This window comes from Alligator mississippiensis, chromosome 1 (assembly GCF_030867095.1).
Source record: "Alligator mississippiensis isolate rAllMis1 chromosome 1, rAllMis1, whole genome shotgun sequence".
NCBI classification, from domain to species: Eukaryota; Metazoa; Chordata; order Crocodylia; family Alligatoridae; genus Alligator; species Alligator mississippiensis.
The window spans coordinates 16,562,223-16,585,336 of NC_081824.1; the positions used below are offsets into that span (position 1 = coordinate 16,562,223).

General features: G+C 44.8%; 1 protein-coding gene and 1 long non-coding RNA gene across 4 annotated transcripts in view; one reads left to right on the forward strand and one right to left on the reverse strand.

Annotated features, from left to right (window-relative positions):
• LOC109281641 (uncharacterized) overlaps positions 1-17,019 on the forward strand; it is a 32,399-nt gene extending 15,380 nt beyond the window's left edge. The window contains exons 3-7 of the long non-coding RNA XR_002088362.2: positions 5,368-5,567; positions 6,910-6,983; positions 9,777-9,924; positions 16,577-16,684; positions 16,934-17,019. This is a non-coding gene — a long non-coding RNA (uncharacterized LOC109281641). The remainder of the gene's footprint in view (positions 1-5,367; positions 5,568-6,909; positions 6,984-9,776; positions 9,925-16,576; positions 16,685-16,933) is intronic.
• KLHL29 (kelch like family member 29) overlaps positions 1-23,114 on the reverse strand; it is a 556,676-nt gene that overhangs the window by 346,789 nt on the left and 186,773 nt on the right. The window lies entirely within an intron of this gene.

The window sequence follows — 23,114 nt, forward strand, 5'->3', positions numbered from 1 at the left end:
ATCCGGCGAAATCCTCGCCGTGCACATGGTGACGAGGATGGGATTGGGATCACCGCGACCCATGATAGGATCAGGATCACCATGGCACATGCCGATGGGATCAGGAGAGGGCTCGCTAGAGTTAGAATTAGTTGAGAACTGCCCTTGGAGAAGTGGGAGACGCAGCCTAGCAAGCGGCGGAGAACTGGAGGCGCACCTCGCCTCCAGGCGGGCGGAATGGGCAGGAGATGTGTCCGTGGACACCTTTCGTTAAGGGGAGAAGAGGGAACTCCAGAAGTCGGAGCCCTGGAAGGGAAAGAGATATATCTTCACCCCGCAGCGTTCGGGTGTATCATGGGTGATGAGCGGGTCCTGTATAGGCCCCTCGAAGCTGTGACCCTTGCCGAAGTCGATCCGGCGAGCGCAATAAGCCCGACCCCCACCCGGGAGTGTGTCCATTGTTCACGGTGTGCCTGAGAGATGGGAGAGACGATGCCAATCGGCTGGTTTTCCCCGTGTATGGTGGTGCCTAGACTGAGGGGTCGTGAGCGTCCGTCCGAGCTCTGCGAAGACCCGGAGACGGAGGACCGCACTGTAAATGAGAGAATGGTCCTACGGTGCGACAAGGGGGGAAAACTGAATGCAGCCTTTCAAACTATGGCTGATCTAATGAGCGAAACTTTAAGTTTAAAGACCCAGCTTCATATGGCCGTTCGAGCGGTCGGAGAAGCGGCTGAGAAAAGGGATCTTGAAAAGCCCCAACAAGATGGCGCCGAGCAGAGGGAAGACCGCGTGGAGGAGCCGGAAGTGAGGGATGGAGCTTCGGGAGAGCCTGCGAGGGTTCGGCCGGTGACTCCGCCCAGCGACGCAGCGTCGGTTCCGCCGACCACACCCCTTTGCCGAAGGGAGGGGGAGTTGGGCGGAGGAGTGCATCCGCCCCTCCCGCCTGAGACAGCAACGACTCCCACTGTAACAATGACTGCAGCTCCGACAGAAACAGCAGCAGCAACGACAACTCATGAGGAAATTGATCAGCCTGCAGTATCAAGCAGCCCAGTCATCGGTCCGCAGAGTGCAGTTCAAGCTACCACCTATTACGCTCGTTCCAGAGCCGAACTGCAGAATCTGTGTAGAGAATCCAGGATCCGATCCGACGAAACTCCGGCTGTGTGGTTGGGACGTCTGGACATGGAACTTGGGTCCGACCTCCTGGACCAGGAAGAAGCAAGCTTCTTGGTGAGACAAGCTTCATGGAGTAGGGGACATGTCACTGACATCGACATGGTGGCGTTTAGCGTCCATTGGCCTATTCCAATTCCAGCGCTTGTGGCAGGAGTGATTGAACAGAAGGCCCACACATGGCACGACAACCAACCAGAGCACACCGGTGCAGAACAGCTTGTACTGGCTATTATCGGAGTTTCATACTGCGCCTGGAACCCAAGAGAATGCACGTTGGGACTAACACTGCTCCAACGAATGCGACCATGGCCTCACCGTCACCTGCGAGACCCTGGAACCGTTCCAGTGACCCTCGACAGCATAGATAGTTGCCTTAAAGTTTACGGGCAAAGAAACATCGTGGTTCTGAGAATTGTGGTGAACCCACTGGTCGATCATCCTGTGAGTAGTCTCCTTCATCAGTTGTCAAGACTGCGCATCCTAATGGAGCCAAGACTATCCAGTGATCGGGAGTGTCAACGCCCGACTGAGGCTCAGAACACGAAACACCGCGAATCCAAGCGTCCAGTATTACGCCAGAGAACACAGGAGGAGAGATACATGTTTGGATACCTCCTGCAGCGTTCTGGACTTAATAAGAGACAGCTTCGGATTTTGGGAGACGCAGGACAATGGCAGCTAGCCTACGAGTTAGGTTTTCATTATCTGGAGGAAGGCGACGATGACTCATCGACGATTTCGTAGAGTTGCTGAGTCAAAAAAGAAAGAGAGCTGTCCAGTATAAAATCGTGTTTATGTATTTGTATTTAATAGTACTGATAAGTTTAATTGACTGCATTACCGTGCGGTCCTGTGTGATTTTATAGATAGTATTGAATAACCATTTTAAGAGAGTTCTTTTACAGATCTGGGATTCAGAGTGCGTGGTGGAGAGAGGCCTCGAGAGGGACAATATCACCAAGAGGAACAAAGGCCTGACACGCGATTCCACCATGACGCCCACCGAAGTCATGATTGTTCAGTTTTTTGTTATGAATGTGATTTTATGTATATGTGTGTGTGCCGGCTATTATTTGATTCGATCCCTTGAGGACGAACTTTTATTGTTGACTGATTTTGTTTTTGCTCGTTCAGTTTCGCGAACCATTGACAGAGCTATGAATAACCTGGATGATAGGTTTGAAGTATAATTCTATTGTGCCTTCAGCAAGGGGGGATGTCATGACCCAAAGGTCTGATTTTTTTGTGTGTGCTTCGGCACTAAGAATTATCCCTGTGGGTTTACAGCTTCGTTGCACGGAGGAGTTCTGCTGCACAGAGAACCCGCGCGCAGGGAAGTGTTCCCGCCACTTTGCAGCGATCTTTGCAGGGTGCATTTCCTTTGCTGCACAGAAATGCACGGTGCAAAGGTTTCCCACTCGTCGTATGCAAATTCGCGCCCCGCAATTGGCTAGTTCTAAATTATTCACACGTGGCGGCTAGCGATTGGCCTGCTAGCTGTATAAGAGGCTTGAGCAGTTTCCGCCCAAGCCGAAGAGGACTCTGCATCCATCTCGTGGGGACTCTGGGTGTGCGTGGCAGGGTAATAGAAACCCTGTGTGTCGCTCAGAGGGGTTTGGCGGCCTGATCCACCGCCCACCTCTTCCCGTCTTCGAACGGAGCCTACTATAAGACGTAACGACGAGTTTAATGCGCGCTTGTCCTGGACATCCGGAGTTTGTCTGCATGGAGCCTAGCAACCTCCACGTGATTGTTCGTGTTCTGTCTGCGTGGAGCCTTGCAACCTCCACGTGTGTTCGTGTTTTTTGTTGTAACCGCAACTCAAGCAAGTTCTCAGCCTGCACCACGATCATCTCGGTGTAAGTAAAATAATTTTAAAATCAACCGTTACGTGTCTGTGCCTAATTCTAGCTCGGCGCCCGCCCTTTCCGATCCAGCCTGCCCGGGCTGCTGGCCACAGCTCGCGTGCAGAGCGACGAAAGCGACCCGGGGTCAGACCCGGCGCGCACAAAGGAAATCATTATTGCCGATGTAACAAATGTGAGTGTTGAACATTTCATTTTTATCAGCTCAAAGCTTGTCGCAGCCCTGCTCCCTCCATAAACCCAAACACTTACTGTTCTGGAGAAAACCATTCCTGTTCCTCTAAATGACAGTCCGGCCTGAGCTTTACAGTTGCTTTTTCTTTTGCTTTCCTCGCTCATCTAGCCAAAGGTCTCCTTAAAACAACCATCCTTACAGATATAAATACAGGGAAAAACAGGCTTTCAGCCAGTCTAAAGCTACAGAATCAGATTTCTTGGGCTATTAGAAAGTCAACTTCATTAAGAAACTTCAAACCCAAAGGTCATCTTTTTAATTTAAATTTGTCCTGGATAAGCATCTGTTTCTAAATTTATTTATTTTTAAATAACAACATTAGAAAAATATGATATGTGATATGCTCAAAAGGCTGGAGATGGATCTAAGGCTGTGGCCATTTGGTTATTTGGGGAAAATGGAAAAAGCAAGCCTGAAACATTATAATGAGCAACGAAATAGTCTTATGAATATCAGACTGGACAAACAGCAACACAGATAAAATAGCTTATTTGAACATTTTACAATCAGTTGAGCATATGAACAGTGTAAGTATTTTATGAGATCCACACAAAACCAGAGATGAAGAAGAGGAGAAAGATTTGCTATAATCAGATCTAGCATAATCAGATCTAGCATAAAGAACTGTAAATGATAAAGAAAGGAGATGTCTAAGTACCTAAGCTTGAATGATGTCAGATATATGCCTGAGGGGAAATGTTACTGGGTGCAGTTTTATTGGAGTAAACCCTTCTAAGGCATAGGGCTAAACATATATCATACATCATGTATAAAGGACAGCAAAATCTATTTGCATACTGCATATATTGCAGCATATATTGTAGGGACATTGCCTTCCCCATATAAATGTGGGTTTGAAGAACACATTGAAACAATACAGTATAGCAAAATTCAGGCAGCCTGCTAGCTAGCCTAACAGTATTTAATTAAACACATTAGAAATCCTTAAGTATACAGATGGGTAGATTTCATCTAGGAATTCCTGTGAACCCTACTGAGATAAATTAGGCTTTTCCAGCTACACATTTCTAACAGGAAGGCTGTAAATCTGTTACATCAGGTTAAAATTGATGCACCTTTTCCCCATGTTTTTTGGGTGACCTGCCAAGCTTTATGAGAGCTGATTTTCACTGTACAAATGGGACAAACAAACAAAATGTTTTCTTTTGCCTGAACATGATGCCCTAAAAAGGAATTTCTTGGGGCACATACAGAATTATTGTTATAGGCCTACATGGATCTAACTAATCCATTTTCACAATTTTCACTTAACTTTTTTTTATTTGGATAACTTCAGTGAAAGACTTCTTTGTTAAACTAAGTCGGCAGAAATCCAATCAAGAGATTCTGTAAAGCTGAACTTACAAACAGCTGTGCAGAAAGATAAGAACTAGAAATATTTGAGGGGCAAGGAAATAACTTCATTATCAAGCAAGGTCCCCATTTGTAAACCGCTGATGTAGTCCTGTAAATAGAGTAAACAGTTGTAAAGCTCCTGTAAAATCCAAGACAAGGCAAGCAGGCTTGAGCTGCTTTGCTACAATCAGATGGTAAAAAACAAAAGACAAGAAAACAAAAACCCTACACGTGATAACAGAGCAGAAGATCTAAGAGATTATCTAGGATTTAATTTTTCCAAATATATGCTGGCAGGAGCAGTTTTGGAATGTATTTTTCTTAAATAACCAGAGCACTGATGCAATAGTGTTTTCTCAGAGTTAAAAATTATGAGTTCAGTTTTTTCACATCCTACTCTAAGTGGTTTAGGAAAGCACACACTTGAATGCCAAGTATTCTCAAATCCCCCAGTTTTCTCAAATACTTTAAGGGAGTATGGAGATTTTTTATTTTCTCTTTAGATTAGGAAATAGATAAGGATACAAAAATGTTCAATGGGACGAAAAACAACCGGAGAAGTCCAGCTTGGTCTAGACTTCTACCTAACCTAACCTAGAAGTCCAGCTTGGTCTTAAGATTAAGCTGGTATGATTTTGTAAGGCATTTTTTAAAAAAAGCATTCAGTGTCTCTCTCTCTCTCTCTCTCTTATACTCCAAAAGGGAAATTTAAAATGTAATCATTCTATGATTTTTGTCATTTGTTTTCAGATGTTAATACCTCTGCAGTCCGAGGGAGGTTGTATCCTTCTACGTCTACGTCTACGTCTACGTTCTAGCTAGTGCATCAGTGTGCCGAGTTCATCAAATCTGTGAGAGTCCAGAGGCAAGGATTTCTTAGGGTGATATCCAGAGGTGCATGGATATATCGGTCCCATATTGAACCGGCATTGATACAGGGAAAATTGAGAGTACGTCAATCGGCTTTTTTTGCCTCATGTGGCTGATTAATGCCCTGTGCATGCGCACAGCTGCAGCATGCACATGGCATGGAGCACAGACTGGTGGCTTGGAGACCAGCATCTGGTTGATAAGTCTGGTGTGGGGGAAGGGATGGGGGTGCAGATCGAGGCCCTATCGGTGAGGGAGGGAGTGGGGTTGGGGCAGGGATGCGGGACGGAGCTGCGAGTGACTCGTCCGGGGGGTGCAGGATGGGGGCAACTCCTGCCATGCCATGCACCATGGGAGAGCAGGGAGGGCATGTCCCCAGATCTGTGCAGGCCACGGTGGGCTGCCACGGCAGGCTGGCACCGGGCCCTTCCCAATGCAACGGGGGCTAGGCTGGACTGTGCTCAGTGCAAGCAGTGGCGATGGTGCTGGGAGCAGGGTTACAGGAGGGCATCCTCTCAGCACCGCTGCTGCCTGCCCCAAATACAGCCCGTCCCCTGCCAGGAAGAGCCCGGCGCTGCCCCAGCCCACAGCAGTAGCCCACTCTGCCCCGCATGCAGATCTGGAGGCACACGCCTCCCATGGTGTGCATAGTAGTGGGAATCGCCACCCCCCAGCCCTTATAGCCCCCAGACAAGCCACTCATGGCTCCATCCCATGCCCCACTCCACCCCAGCTGAGCAGAGCCTGCCCCAGCCCCACTCCCTCCCTCACTGCAGAGGCCTTAATCTGGCCCTCCCCATGCTCCTTCCCCCACAACAGACTTCCCAGCCCAACGCTGGTCTCCAAACTGCCCAGCTGCATATCAGAATTGGATCAGTATTGCCTGATATGGCTCCTTAAAAAAATCGGCCACTGGTACTGGCTCCAAAATATCTCTTATCGGTGCACACCTGGTGATATCTTTTATTAGACCAACTGTGTAGTTGGGATAAAATTAGATGAGCTTTCAAATGCAAGACATTCTTCAGCAAATTTCTGATTGCAGGAAGCCAGACACAGCATGGTGAAAAAACAGCAGATAGTGGGGCTGAGAAAGATATTCAGGGGCTGCTTACAGATATAAACCCCCACTCCCAACAGCACTTTACTTTAAACCCTGTGCACCCCCACACTGAGCCCAGCATGTGCCCAAAAGAGCCATCATGTTAGTTGGACCGGGCTCGCCCAACGTCTGGATAGAGCAGGCGCTTCAGTGGAGCTTTTTTGGGACTTTTATCTAATAGCTGATTGAATTAGCTATTAGATAAAAGCCCCAAAAAGCCCCGCTGAAGCATACAATCTATACAGATGCTGCGGAGATGGGTCCAACTAATGTGCTGCCTCTTTTGATAAAGCGTGTGTTTTTTCCCCCACATCTGTCAGGAGCCAGAGATAGCAGACATACAATTAGCAGAAGAAAAGAAGCTGATTACTGGGTGATGAAGGCCCATCAAAAGGTAAGAGGGTCATTCTCACATTTCCACTTATGTGGAACGAATTCAGGAGTTGAGTAAAATACAATGTGCCACAAAGCCAATATCACTGATTAGTCCCTGGTTCTTACTGTTCAGCCCCTGGTTCTTTCTGTTTGGCCAAGTTATGAATCTTTATTCCCAAGTCCACCATTTAAAAGTGTTAGGTAAATTTCTTTTGAGCACAAGGATGGGGATCTAGAGTCATCTACACACTTCCCGTTCACTCCCTAGGCAAAGAGAATCTGTACAGGGTTGCAAGACACAAATAGGATGTTGTGGCGTTTTATGTCACTCCTCTATTTTTCCTTCTGGAAAGGCCTAGAAGTGGCATCACTCCAAACTTATAATGTTCCTAAGGGTTTTGCTTCATGACCATCAAGTCAGTCTTGAAGCTACAGCGACAGTTATGTTACCTTAGATCACCGGTCGGCAACCCCTGGCACGGGTGCCAGTGCATGGCAAGTGAAGGCATTTTACTTGTCACACACTGCTTGGGGCAGACAGCAGGGAAGGGGCTGGGGCTGTGCTGCCACACCAAAGATCAGGCCCCTTGCAGTTCCCCACTGTCTGGCCCTGGTATGCCAACACCTTACAAATCAAGTTTGCACATGTTTTTGGCACTCTGCCCAAAACCAGTGCCAACCTCTGCCTTAGATGCTGTAACAACCCTCCTAGGTTAGTTGAGTTGCTTTGCATCATTTGCAATTCTTCAGGCAGAGTGACCTTGTGGTGCTCATCTCCTCTCCAGGTCTGGATGGCTGTTGGCTTGCAGTGAGCTCATCCGCCCTTTGACAGGTCTTGTTTTCAGTCCTGCTGGGTGTCCACACACCCTCCTCACCTGGGCTGGCCCCGGTGGTGGGGGGTGCAGTTTAGTTGCTGACAACCTTACCATGGAACAAGCTGTACTGGTTTACCTGGTACCAGACAGCAGACCAAAGAGGCCTGGCCTGACAGGATCCATGAATATCAAGCGTCTACATGGAGTTACCAAAAAAATATCACATGCACCAGTCTGAGATGCTTACCTCAAGACAGGTTGCTGTCGCCACTCCCATCCCCCTTTCCCTTCAGGTTACCTTAAAGAATTATCACAAGTCTCGTTTTTCTTCTTCCCTCCCTTGCATCTCCTTTCTGGTTGGTGGCAAACTTTTTCTCGCCTTTCAGCTCAAAGTCCAACTGCCCCCATACTCCCAGTCACTTCTAGCCACCCTTAGTTGCAGCCTCTCGGACTCTGCGGTGTCCCTCCTTGGCGACGTGATTGGGATTGCACACAATGCTCCAAACCAAAATCCACCAGAACTTTGTACAATGCTAGAATAACTTCCACAGATGGATCACCAGCACCCTGTAGAGACAGCACTTACCAAAAATGAGGGGAGGGGGAGGAGAGGAAGAATAACTAACACCACTTATACTGCACTTTAGCTCACAAAAATACTGCACAAAACATTAGCGTTTCCTAATTGAATAAGCTAATTAGCATGAAAAGCAAACAAAAGAAAAGCAAATGCAAAACCGTTGCATGAAAGGCTAGTTTGTGGCAGGCCTTGTGCAGAGACTCTCAAGGCGGGACTGGCGGACAGGACCCAGACGCTCAGGCTCAGGGGCTGGCTGCCTGTCAACTGGCAGCGTTCGCAGCATTGCTGCTCTAATCACTGGTCTCCCTAGGAGACAAATGGAGTGGCAGGGTGGGGGCAGTCGCAACTGATCCGACTTGTGAGGTCAGGGGGAAGGCGAGTGGGCACTGCGCTCTATTCAGGAGCAGAGCTGAATGCCGTGCAGTGCCGCATGTGACATTTTATTAAAATATAATTACTCTATAAATATGACAAATATTCCCCCTACCCCATCCCGCTTTGCAGCCTCTATCCTCCAAACTCTCCTTTCCAGGCTATTCCCTCCCTTCTCATATTCAGCCCTGCATTTCCAGTATGCCCACAAGCCTCTGTCTTCCCCACCAGCTGCTGCTGCCTCCTTCCCCACAGGGTTCAACAGTTGTCTGGTGTTAGTTTAAGGAAAGGAGAATGAAAAGGCCACTTGGCTGCCTGAAGCCAGGTGGCACGGCAACCCCTGGCATCTGTGCAAAGAGCTGGAGCCTGTGTCTGCCGACCAGCTGGGTGAAATACTGTGTTGCAGCCCTGCTATATGCAACACTTGGCAGCAGTGGCAAAAGTAGTTTGAAACAGGAGAAGACTTTCGTTGCACCAGCTGAGGAAGAGGAGTTGTAGGGGAGGGGCTGCTACATAAGCCAGGAAGAGCAAGGGAAGCTGTATTTCCATACGCCTGTGCCCTCTGACTTCTCCGTATTTAGCCCCTGTCAAAGGGCAACAGAGCACGGGTGCTAGCACAGATGTTGGGAAGGCCGTGGCCCTTGGGACAGAATCCCTTTGGGGAAGTTCACTACTCCCTGGAAATAGTTTCTGGTGTTGCTAGTGTCTGAAAGCCTCAACTGAGACCCAAGATTTCCTGGTTCATAAAAGTCAGGGCATGAAGAAGATTACACCTGTGTTGCCAACTCTAGCAAAACCAGACTCAACAGAGGACCAAGTGGGTGGGTGGGAAGGAGAGGGAATCCTAGAGACTGTGCACCTTACTTCTCCCACTGGGGAAGAGCAGTCAATCAGAAATCCTGCAGGGAACAGAGAGAGCCTTCTCTTCTCCATCCCTCATCAGCCAAGAGGCTATGTTGAACATCAAAAGAGAGAAGCTGACACCATATTAACCAGGGGTAGGGGAAGAGCTCAGAAGCTCAGAGTGACTTCTCTTTCTTCCTAGGTCTGGGACTGAGGAGAGGAGAAACTTTTTGATTTGAGGATGAAGAACCTCCAGAGCTGCAAGACATGGCACAGGGGTGTTGGGTGGAGAAAGGACACGTGTGGAGCTACGGGAGAAGGCAGAACTGTTGTGTGCTTCTGATGTAGAGGTAGTGACACAAAAGGTCACACTCCAAAAAGCATACAGACTCCTAATTCTTCTTGAATATCATTGGGAACTCAGGCCCCTAATGAATTTTTGTAGCTGACCCAAAATTAGCTATTCTGGGAGCACACATGCAATGATCTGTGCTGTGCTGCGTGTTTCCTTTTTCTTTCCTCTCCCCCTGACCACACATTTTTTTTTTGACCTACTTAATTTTGGGCCCTATTCCAGGAGTTTGGGGCCTGACCCAAGCTTTTGGGGGGGGGGGGGGGGTTGTTTGTTTTTCAAACTTTTCAGGTTGGCAAAAGTCGTTCCCAAAATAATGATTCAACATAGTCTATATATGTGATGCTCCCTGTTCTTATTTTCTTCATATGCTTTAGATTATATGGTTAAATGTAGTGCATGCACTAGAAAGCCATCATGGGTCATATGGTCAAGTTCATGGTGCTGCATAAACCATATTTGTATTTAACAGGGTGATTTATTTATTAAACATTTAATTTTCTCTTTTATGAGAAAAGGGTAAGAAAAAAACACCCTTATATCATGCTCACATTCAAACACTTTTACTTAGGTGTGAAAGTTAACACTTTCTTGGTCTGAGTAGCACCAGATAGGACTATAATTTTTTACTTTGGAGGCTGGTGCTGGTACTTTCTGACCACATGCAGTTTTCTGACAAGCCAGGTTAATTAGAAGCAGTATATCAGTTTACAGAATGAGTGCCTGGATACAAAATAAGACATTTTCTAAATAATAAGAGCTTGCAGTTCACAAAATGTGTCAACAGTCATGAAGAAACTCTAATCTGCAGGCAATCTACTCTGCCTACAGAGCTCACGTCATCATAGTACTTCAGGACCTTACAGTGTTTAATGCACTTCTCATCTTATTGCCATTGCACAGTAGGAAAGTGCTACTGTCCACGTTGCATAGGCAAGGGACTGAGAGCATCTACCATGAATGTTACCTAGCATCAAAAAAAATGTGTTCAACACAGTGTTTAATTTACCCAAGGTCTCCCAACTCCTACTGCCCTAAACAGTGGACTATCCTTTCTCTCCATGGGCTCTAACGACCCAGGCCACCTCCACAGCCATTTGGTCATTTTCTCCTCTGATGACAGGATCCACACTTTTTCTAGTCACTTTTTCTCATCTTTAACCGTAGATGTTTGTGGGGAAGTGATGGCATTGTTCTAACTCGCATGATGGAGCCTTATATTTTTCAACTCCAAAGTCATAAGCTCCATTCCTGGTGCATGTCATTATGCTGTTGGCTGGAGCCCATGTTATCTGTATGCACACAGCCACAGATCATTACTTTTTTATTAGACTAACTATATATAAGAGATCCATTTTATTTTTAGTTAGTCCAATAAAACAAGTATCGCTTACATCTTGTTATTTTTGTTTTATTAGGAAAGGCAATGCCTGAAGAATGACTGGGGCTGTGCCCACTATTCTAATGAATTAATATCACAACCCCATAGCAAAATTAACTACTTCACAGCTGGCTCAATTATTTTTCCATGGTCCTTCATTTCTTCTCTAATTTTAAACTGCCACTGGCTACTGATGTCCTATTTAAAGTAGGAATACAGTCTTCATGATTACACACACACACATGCATATTATACACACACACACACATATATATGCACACACACACACACACACACACACACACACAGTCTTCATGATTACACACACACACACACACACATACTTGCATTATATATGGCTGTAGGCTGGAATGATCCAACTTTGGTCAGAGGGAGGTGGGTGTTAGCACCCAGCTGCTGCATCTCCCTACCATTCAAGCCCCACACCCATAGGCCAGAATCAGCCCATAAACTGCAGGTTGCTGACTCCTGATCTAAATGCTTAAACTGAGGATCTAAAAATCTATATTTAGGCACCTCAATAAAAATGAGTCTTTTTTTATGCTGAGCACTCTTAAAACTCTCTGAAGCTACCATGGAAGCTTAACACCCTTGAGAGTCAAGCCTCTTCTATTTAGATTGCTCAGTAGGGGTTTTGGATCTAACTTGAAGCCCCTATATTTGAAAACACTGGCTAAAATATTTGTTTTGAATGCCAAACATTCATTTTAGGCTAAACCAAAAATGATCAGGAGTCTTTGTTCAATCTTGTAAACACACTCACATATATATACCTATATACTGAAAGTCTGCACTCAGTTCTCATTCCATGTGCTTGCCAAAGGATTCTGCCTCATAGGATTTGTTTACTCCATCCCTTCCCTTGATTTCATGAAATAAAATAAATGACAAAGAAGGAAAGAAAAGGAAAAGCCACAAATCCTTCTGATAGTTTTCCTATGAGACTAATTTTGCTTAAGATTAGTGCTGTTGTTACTGGTAGCTCACTAAAAGCACCAATGAAAATTAAATGATATTTGAAAAATTGTACTCAGCACCCAGCATGGGCATAAAAATCAAGGGGAAAAAAAACCACAAAGTGCACTTTCATAACCTGGGAGCTCAAATAACTCAGATGAATGGCTTAAATTTACACAGTGACAAACAAGTTATATAAATTATTTCCAACTCGTTTTCGATTTGCTTCTGCCAGTTGCCATATCGGAATAGAGCACTATCTCCCCTCAGACCAAGTGTAATACATAGATAAGTGTACATGTTTGCTATACCTGAGCATCTGTCCCCTAGTCAGGTGGACTTCCCAGGGTAAAGTGTAATTTAACATCTGTCTTTGCTCACGTCATGGGTCTCGCTCCTGACTGGACAGTTAGTCAAAATCAAGCAGAATTAAAAGTGGTATTTTTGCAATGTGGAGTGACATTCACCAGTGACCAAAGTGAAACTAATAAACTAATTTCACTTAGTGCCTCAGGCAGAGCTCAAAAATGTGAGTCCCAGAGAAGAAAGACAGCAGCTACTTTATCAATTCGTTGCCTAACCCCTCTTGCAATTTATTATCTTTAATTCAATTTTTATTCACAGGGCAATTTTAGGGGGGGAAAAAAAGGAAACATCAAGAGTATATGATCTTAGAAGTCTGAGAGTTGTGCAGAAATTAAACTTCTTGAGAAGCAATAGATGTTGCCATCCTCTTCAATAAAATACATGGTATTTCACCCTGCCACTAGCAAATTTATCCAGTAGATGTCAACACCAGCAAAATATATGTTTAAAGTCAACTTTAAGAGCAACAGCAGTCACTTCAATTTACAGAAGTATATCAGAAGGAAGTTTAATCTTGGGAGGTATCAAAAATTTATTATTTTCTACTGTCCTGTCCTGTCAGCGTGGAATATAGAATTGACCAGAATCATTTCGTGATAAGCATATGCAGCCTTTTGAGTCATTTCTTTTTGCTTTCAAAATAACTTTGCGTGGCTTGCTGGACAAAGAAAAAATTCCTAATATACACTTTATCATTTTCAGGGTAGATTAGAGCAAGGTTTTCAGGGACAGGGTGAGGAAAACGTTATTTGTTGCAAAGCAGCCACTACAAACAGGATCCTCATCCTTACTAAATATAATCTGAAGATGTCTTTTCTCTTGTGACCTTTCACTGTGTGGCTAAGCAATGCAATGATTTCATGGATTCTGCTCTTTCCTCCAGAAGCTCCTTAGCCTACAACTGTGACCTGAAATTTCCATCCTGACCTCAGGTCAACACATACTTGTTGCTTCTTTTCCCTCTAAATACACCAAGGACAGTCTGTCGTAAGCCTTCTACCATTATTATCGCTTAAGCTACTGAATTTGCTGGCAAATTTTAAATCACGCAACCCCCCCACCCCTCCAAAAAAAATACAACCTTAAAAACACTAAGATCATATCTGTTGACACATTTTCATTTCTGCTTATTTTTAGATAAAACTCGTGTTTCTAGTCCACAGCATTTGTATTTGGCTGCCTAGTCCACAGTGGCCACATATTTTATGCATATTAGTCGAGAGATTTTATTGCAGTCCTGATTAGCTATTTCAGTTGTACGGTTGTGTACGGTGGGGAAAAGAGGTGGGAGACTCTGGATTATTGGCCTGTTTGATCCCTGTCGCCCCCCTCCCTCCCGCAGTAACATCAGAGGGAAATCCAAATAAGTGTAGAAATGCCTTGTGACAGACTACTCTTGGTACAAAAACTGTTTTATATTATTGGGATAGAAAACCTTACAGGGCATCTAATTGTCATGGTGATCTGACATCAGTAAGTAGACCTACATTTCTGAAAACACTGGGATCTAAGAAGGACAGAGAACTCCAGCAGCTCCTAAGAGAAATATGTGCCTATGGCAGCAGCAGCAAATCTATAGCTTGCTGTATACATTTTGCACCTCCAGGGAAGCATTCAACACTGGCATGGGTTCAAGTCTGAAGCAGCATAACCTAAATGGCTGTCTGATGTCAGCAGAACAGTCTGAAGCCTACCCGCCTACACAGTGTGCACCTGCTGGCTGGCATCGCTCCGCCTGACATCAGAGCAGTGGGCAGCAGGACAGAACGATCAAGACAAACTGAAGACATGAAACACCTGCTGTATGCCCATCCCACAGCACAGGAAATCACGCAGGAGCTTCCTCACCAGCACCCAACCTCTCAGTGCCACACCTAAGGAGACATGACTTCAGATCTGGAATGAGAGCCTGAAGAAAATACCCAACATCAGAAAAATGGGCAGTCCAGCAGCCGAGTCCTTACCACCAGGGGCTGATGAACCATGACAAAGATGGCGATGTCTCAACTGCCTGCATACTGGAGTCAGACACTCCAAGGAACTAATGAAGAAGTGGGGCTATACTATTGATTCAACCACCTGTGACTGAGGCACAGAGCCTCAGACTATGCAACACCTGCAATGCCCGTTACTTGAAGGCACACGTACAATGAAAGACCCTGCAAAGAACAATAAACAAGCACGAGCATGTGTAACAAAATGGTCAAATGTGGTGCAGAGACGCACGAAGCAGAAGAATGGTGCCATTGGAAGTCAGGCCTCAAATACTGTATCCCTACTACATGGGTCTTAATGTTCCCTAGTGTGAAGGGGGTGAAGTCAGAGTTCTTGGTACTATATTAAATGCAAGGTCTATATTACACAACTCTGAAAAAAAAGGAATAAAAATACATCTACAGTTAACACTTTGATTTGCAATTACATGCACACATGAAAGCTTTAGGAAATCAGTACTGTGAATATTGCTGTATTATAGATTCATAGTAGGTAGGGTCAGAAGGGACCTGAGCAGATCATCAAGTCTGACCCCCTGCCATGGCAGGAAAGGATGCTGGGGTCTGTGAGGTGTGTGGAAAGGGTGGGTGGCTGGGGGTGTGTGGGTGGGGTATGCATGGATGTGTGTGAGTGTGTGCGTGTGGTGGGGTGTCCTGACCTGGCATGCCCCACACCTGCTCCAGACTCATCTGCTCGTGCTAAACAGCAGCAGAAGTGCTGGCCAGACAGAAACTGCTGCACAGGGGAAAAGCAGCCTCTCCCCCTTGCTGCTGCCCAGCTCTCCCTGCTTCAGCTGTTCAGGGCCTTCAGCTGCTCAGGACACTGCTCAGAGCCTAAGGCTCCTCCACGCTGCCACCCAGCATGGGCTCTGGGTGGCTGGAGCAGGAAGCACTGGGCAGCGGTGAGGGGGAAAGGCCACTTTTCCCCCACAGTGATCAGCAGTTTCTGTGCAGCCGGCACTGCTGCTGTTTAGCATGAACAGGTGAGTCCAGAGCAGGTGTGGGGCACCCCGGGTCAGGGCTGTGGCATGGGTCCCCACCGGCACCACAAGGCTGAGACCAGCAGCAGTGGAAGATGGAAGAAGCTGCCACCGCCTGGTCTGCCTAGAAAGGCAGTCCAGCTGCAGAGCCGCCCCAGCCCTGCTGCATGTCAAGTCGGAGCAGGACACACCATGGCCAGACAGTGCCTGGGCCAGGTGGGACCGAGGGACCCGCTGCAGGTCATATTTTGCCCACCCCTGGTTTAGTAGGTACATCAGTATTTCATTTCCTTGCATGAAAAATGAAGTGTGCTGATGTTCCCAATGGCACTCAGAAAACTGAGGTTCCTGAAGGTTTCTTGCTCCTTGGCTCCAGATAGTCCAATTTGGGGACAGAAAATAATTTTTCCCCTTGATCACAATGGCAAGGATGGTGGTGGGGGTGGGGTGTGTGTGCATGGGCGGTGGGAAGAGGTTGCCTCTATAGTTTGGGGAACTACAAGGAGCCTCCTTTAAGGATCCTGTAAGCATACAGGAGCTAATTATTTCCCTGCCAGTATTGGCAGTGCCCTCACCTCCCATTTTTACTCTATAACATTCTGCAGGGTTTTTCAGGTGTGCCTTATAGCTTTATGTAAAGGCTATAGTGTTGGGGACTTGGGGGATTCCTAGGATAAATGTTTGCCGGAAAATACATATGGGACTGGACTTGATGGTTCAGGAGGCTCCTTTCAGTCCGATCTTTCTACACTCCTAATTCTCTTCACACCCTGTCAACTTCTTTCCTGATTCTGGATGGAAGCTGGGCCAACAGTATGCCTTTTGATTCATTCAATCAGACCCTTTGCATTTTGCAGAATGACTCAATCATTTCCTTCATCCTTATAGATTCGCAGATTGTGAAGATTGGAGAGCACAGAAACCATTTTGATCAAGTCTTACTTTCTGCAGGATATCGACTGCACAACCCTCACCTGGTAACTTGTGAATCTCAACACCTTGTCGATGAACAAGAGCATTTCATCTTACAAGACTGTTCTACATCTATCTAAACTGCAGGTGAATAGCTGGAAGGTTTGTGTCTCCAGAAAAACCTCTGCATTAATCCATTCCAGTGACTGAACGGTCTTTCTTGTTAAGATCTTCTTCCCTAATAATTAGACTAAGTGACTCTTTCCCCAGCTTCAAACCATTCAGTCTGAAAGCTTACTATTGCCTTTCAAAAGGGTTGACTAACTCCCTTCCAGGTATTTACGTCTCTGAGCTTTTGTTATTTCTGTTCTTTCTTCTTTCCTGTCACCTTCACAGCAACTGGGAGGATTTTTAATATGACCAGAGAGAGAAAGGAGAAAAAGCTGCTCCTTCCCAGCTGCTAGAACAAGGTAAAACTGGACAGAGCTTGACCTCCAGTCGGAGTCTGAAACCAAATGATGGACCCTGCTGAAGTTCCAGGCACAGCCCCGATGAGAAATCACGGCACGCATCAAGAAGGCCAGGCACCTTTAATGCCCAGCAAAGTAGATGATGCTCAATTCTAAATTACTTCATAAAACACACTAACAAAATGCAAAAGAAAGGATGATCTTGTGAACAATCAGGGCCTTCTGTCAATATTCCTATACCATCCTGGGCAAGTCAGTTTGCTTCCCTGCATATTAGGTTTCCTGTTTATAGAACGAAGATAATAATATTCTTCTACCTCACAGGAACACTGCCAGGATAAATTATTCACGTATGTGCAATATTCAGTTCAATGGTGATAAACACAATAGGGAATAAAGCCTATAAATAATAAAAGTACCCTTTGTAGTAACTCACTTGAGTCTGCTTCTCATTTGGAAGACTTATGCAAAATTCCCTATCTATTGTCCAATTTTTGATCTACGCATAGTTTTAGTTTGACTGTTACTTATCCATGTCTTTACATTATTTACAGCCCATCAAAAGTGAATGAACCACTCTCCAGAACACAGCTTCTAAACTCACTCTGATATGGTGCTATACCAGTTGCTTTACTGAATACAGTCTACATCGCCACTGAACTCCTTTATCTTCTAGGTCAGTAATGACATCCAACAGGGCTTACGGTCAATCTGGCATATATTTCAGAATAATGTTTGTCTCTTACTAAACGTCTTTCTTCCAAACACTCAAATACTGCCTCCACTACATGCATGAATACTGTGGTCAGGCTCAGCAGATTCACTTATTCAGAAGTCTCCTTGTTCTTCTTTAATGCCCTTCTTAGCAGCGGGTACCTAACTTTATCTCTTTTCTAGTCAGGTACATCTCCTAAATCCTATGATTTACTGCTGTTTATTCCCAGTGGTTCCAAGATTTCCTCTTCCAATTCTTTAGAGATGAACTCTCAGGTGCATTTCATTCAGCAGGATCGATAGACAGAATTTTGTCAGATCTTCTTTCATCATTTCTTTGCTTTGGTTTCGACAGCTGATGTCTTGCAAAATTTCCCTACATAAGGTTCTTCAGTTTCCTCATATTTTAAAATAATGATAAGAATTTTTGTAGTGCACTTTACAAATATTAAATAATTAATCCTTGTTATTCTCAACCCCATTTTACAGACAGGAAACAGGCACAGAGGTCAAGCAATTTTGCTTCCAGCCACATTTCTAATCCCACATGTGTCAGTGATTTGCTTACAGGAGCTCTCAGTTCCATGCTCAAAGCTACACTGTCCTGGTGGTTTCAGCCGATTTAAATAACATATGATTTACCTTCCTGTAGGTACAATCTTTTGAGTCCTTTTGGATGTTCTGAAGTTGGGAGAAAGAATGATAGTGGTAGGAAGAAGATGAATAAAAAATAGGACAACAGAAAATCCCAAACAGGAAACAGCAGCCCCTAAAATTATCCAGATGGTATCTGTGACCTCTGTACTCTGAAGTTGTCCAGTACTGTCCCGCAGTGACAGCTGCAACAGTGCCAGCAGAATGACCGTCACGCACAGGGACACTATAAATGTAGTTGAACAGCATTTAATAAAAAAATTCCCTAAAAATAGGTAGTTTCCCAACCATTACCTAACCAAAGCCACAGGCCTTCAAGCTAGAGAAGAATTTGAAATTTAAAAAACCGAAGTATGTTTCAAAATGGCTACACTAAAGAGCTTTAGCACTTGATAAGAAGATTACAGTATATTCAACTGCACGCAGCAAAAGCCTTTTAAAATAAAGTACAGAAATACTGAAGCTAGGTGTTTGCAACAAGATAACAAGAAGCTAATGGGCTATTTGAGGAGGTGTACCTTGCTGCATTCAGGCTTCCAGGAACCTGTCATATTTTAAAATGATAATAATGAATACTTTTTTTTTAATTTCAGCATTTTTTTTTTTTTTTATCCAGGCAGTAGGTCTAAACAAAGACTGCATGTAACATTAACTGTGTGTGCCTTCATAAACAGGCTTCTATGAGAACAAGAGAACACTGTGAAGCTGGTACTGTAGGTCCATTTTATTGCAACTAAAAGAACTTTTTAACCCTAAAAGAAAGCTTATTCATTATCTATAGATGGGCTTACAGAGCCAAAATACATTATTTGGCACCCACTCACTATTCATAGAACAGCCTAATCACCTTCAACTGACTCATGATTCTGCTGAAGTTTCTTACTGAAATGCCATCTGTAAGCCAAGAGCAAAGACAAATTCAGCATTAGAATTGGTGGCAGACAGCACCCTGTTCCTTTATAGTGACCACAAGACTTTGTATGCAGAAGACCTCTTCTTTGCTCGTGTACAATTGACTGTCTGTGATACAGGTTTCCCTTGCCAACCACGGTTTTGCCAACCACAGTTGAGTATCCACACTTAATATTCTATATACCGTTTTGGCTACCACAGTATACAGTTTTGAGTAACCATGGCTTTCTGTGGCCATGCGTCAGCCACCACCTGCCATTTTTCCTATAAGCATTTTGCCTTGCCAACCACGGTTTTGCCAACCACGGGAACTTTCAGGAACCTAACCCCAGTGGTTGGCGAGGGAAACCTGTACCGTCTCTACCAGACACTGGAGTGCTAACACTCATGGAGCGACTCATCTGGAGAACGCCTGCACAAATAAGACGCTGACAATGGAAAAATCTACTTGAGGGCAAAAGAAAACATGGACTTACAGGATTGGAAAGGACCTCATTGGTCCTCTAGTTCAATTCTCTACGTAGGTGCAGGACGCACTATACCTAAACCATCCGAGGCAGATGCTGATCCAGTCTCTTCTTGCAAGTCTCCAATGAAAGAGATTCCACAGCTTCCCTCAGCACCTTGTTCCACTGACTGTTGTAATACCAAACAAGCAAGGATACACATACAAATATATGCAATGGTCTACATCAGTGGTTTTCACCCTTTTCCATTTGCAGACCCTGAAAAAATTTTGAGTGGAGGTGTGGACCCCTTTGAATTTTAAGTGTGGGTATTCACATTTTTTGATTTATCATAGTCATCTTTTACAGATCCTTTAGACATAGTCTGCAGACCACAGGTTGAAAACCATTGCTCTACAGAATCCTTTTCTCAGACAGCCAAGCAACATCCTCTTGCCTAGACAGGGTTGTTGGTTGTAGCCATGTTGGTCTAAGGCCATAGGCAGGCTTTGGGTAGATGTCTAGACAGGTTACTTATATGGCCCCATCACTGCAGCATCTGAATACCTCATAATCCTTAATGAATTTACCCCTCAAAAATGCCAGATCCATAGAACCAAAGAGAGAGCCAGCAAAGGGGAACATAACTTTGTAGCCCAGTGATGAGTGCACTTTCCCAGGAGGGGAGGAGTCCTGGATTCCAGTCCTGCTGCTTATACACTTGGCTCTTTCTTTTGCACACACTCTCCCTTTCTTTCTAATCATGTAAATCTTGTATTCCTGGCTGCAGTGGCACAGCTTTAACAGAAAGGGTAGGAACTACTCCAGGTCAGCAATTTCCATAGCCTGCTGGTTAAGACATTCTCCTGGGAGACTTGAAAGTCTGAATCCTCTCGTGACTAAGAAGCTACAATCCAAGCTTCTCACCAATCCCAAATCCTAGGCTATGTCTAGCAACTAGACATCCACAGTCTTCCACCTGTGCTAAGTCAACCTCACTGTAGGATACCGTCTATGCTCCCCCTCTTGCCTACCCTCTAAGGAGGTTCTGTCCCAAAACATGACAGCACTAGTCATAATGTTGATGCTGACTGAGGGAGAGAGATGAAAAACCAGGCAGGAATATATGCTATTACATCATGCTTCTTCATCGCTTCTAGGGACCTACTGAATTCACAGCAGAAGTCGGTTGCGTGGCAGCTCCCTTAATATTGCAGGTTCTCCCCCCCAATTGGTGGAAGGGCCACGCCGCTCGCTCCTGATCAGCAGGGAGGTGAAAACTGTGGTTTTAAATATGACACCGTTTCTGCCTCCCAGCCAGTCAGCAGCACGGCTGCTGGGGCTCCTTGGCCAATCAGCAACAGGGGGCGGGGAGTGCACGGGGAACCTGCAAGATTAAAGAAGCTGCCGTGAAGCCCACTTCCACTGTGAATTTGGTAGGTCCCTAATCATCTCTGCTAACTGGTTTTTGTGTAGGTTTTGTCACAAATTAAACCTGCCTCCCCATCCAGACAAATACTCAGAGGGATGGCACTCCTACCGCCTGTTCTTTGGGACAAAGTCATGCCCATACAGAGCCAGGGAGCCCTCCATATCTTACTGCAGAGCCCATGTGCTCAACCACTGCATAGACTGAATGCTTCCAAGTTACTGGTCAGACAGCAGCTTTTCTTACCACCTTTATTTCCAAGATTATAGGATTTACACAGATGCTGGTAAAATATTTTGTAGCACTGCCATAAAAGAATATAATGTTTAGAAAAGCTGTCTCATTATAATAGGTAGCTTTTTTTGTGGTAAATCACACTGACCAGCTAAAGTACAGGTTACTGTAAAGTCCATACGATTCATGTTGTGCCAGTAATGTGCATAAGAAAAAAAATCCAATTTCACCTAGGACTGTAATACATTTAGCAAAGAAACTGAGATTTAATTCCTTTGAGAAAAAAATATTCATGCAGTCAATTTTTTTTAAAGGAAATATAACTGCAATCCTTTCATCTATGGAAAGACCTTTAACACAAAATGTAACCATTTTTCAGAAACCAATGAAGCACAGATGGCCAGTAGTATCTGATTTTTAATCTTGCGGCATTGTTTCTCTGAAAAGTCCAATAAAACTTTACTATCTTTCTCCTTTGCAATGCACATAGTTTAAAAGGTGACCTGAAAAATTATTCAATATAAGAGAGTTGTAGTAATGCACATTGAAAGTCTTGAGTAACTAGTGAAAAGTCACATTTGGCACACTAAGGTTTAAATACTAAACTCACACTCATGGGGGCTGTTAAAATAATCATAAACCAGGGCCAAGCAAAACCTGGCCTGCAAACTGTGAGCAACTTGTGACACTGTCCTCTGTAGCCCATGCTAGAATTAGGTCTTTTGATCGTATGTGGCCAGCTGGATGCAGTTTATACTGTATGTGCCTCCTGTAACACTATTGGAAGTGTGGCAGCCCAAGCTGGGAATACACCACCTCAGTATAGCATCACTACTGGCACATACGCAACCCCTGCAGTGAGGCAGCTGCACTCCTCCTGCTTTAGAAGCCGGTTCTATGTGCATGACCTCCTTAATAGGAAGTAAGGTCACCACCTTGGTGCATTTGCCATGCTGCAGTAAATAGCTCTGTGACCTCCAAGCATTACCTCACTCTTAGCTTGGCCCCAAGTTTGCATAGCATGGTCATAAATAATAATGTCTCAGTGTCCCTGCTCTCTGCAGTCCTTACAATTGGCTGCCACATCCATGGTGTTCGGGATGCTGAGCAGAACACATTTCAGTTCTCTCCCAGAGACCTGGCACCTTTTGACTCCAGCTTCCCTTGCTGATCTACCTTTATAGCTCTACCATTTGTACTGAATCAAGTTCATGACTGGCTCTTCAGGCAACTTCAACACCAACCTGCTTTCTATTACCCACTGCCACTGCAGGCAAACAGTAAAAACTCTCTCTCTATATAGATAGATAGATAGATAGATATACCTATATATATAGATATCTATATTTATCTATATCTATATATATCTATATCTTTATAGGTATATGTATATAAAGAGAAGAATTAAAATCTTAAACAGAAAATGTCCAGGGTTAAAGATTAAAAAAAAAATCATGCAAGCCAAATATTGTAAATTGATTTTTTTAAAAGAGAAATGAGTTAAAAAAATAGTAAGGGGTGCTACTAAGATTAGACCCAGCTAGGTTTTCCCTATTTGAGCACCCCAGCACAGCAACTGCAGGTGAGGTTTCATTAAGGACTAGCAGACATGACACTGCTTTCTGCAGACTTCATCCTGTTCTTACTTACTTGTTCACTTCAACCCCCACCTGCTCTCACACAACCTCTTTCCTACAGTCGCACTCCCATACCGACCC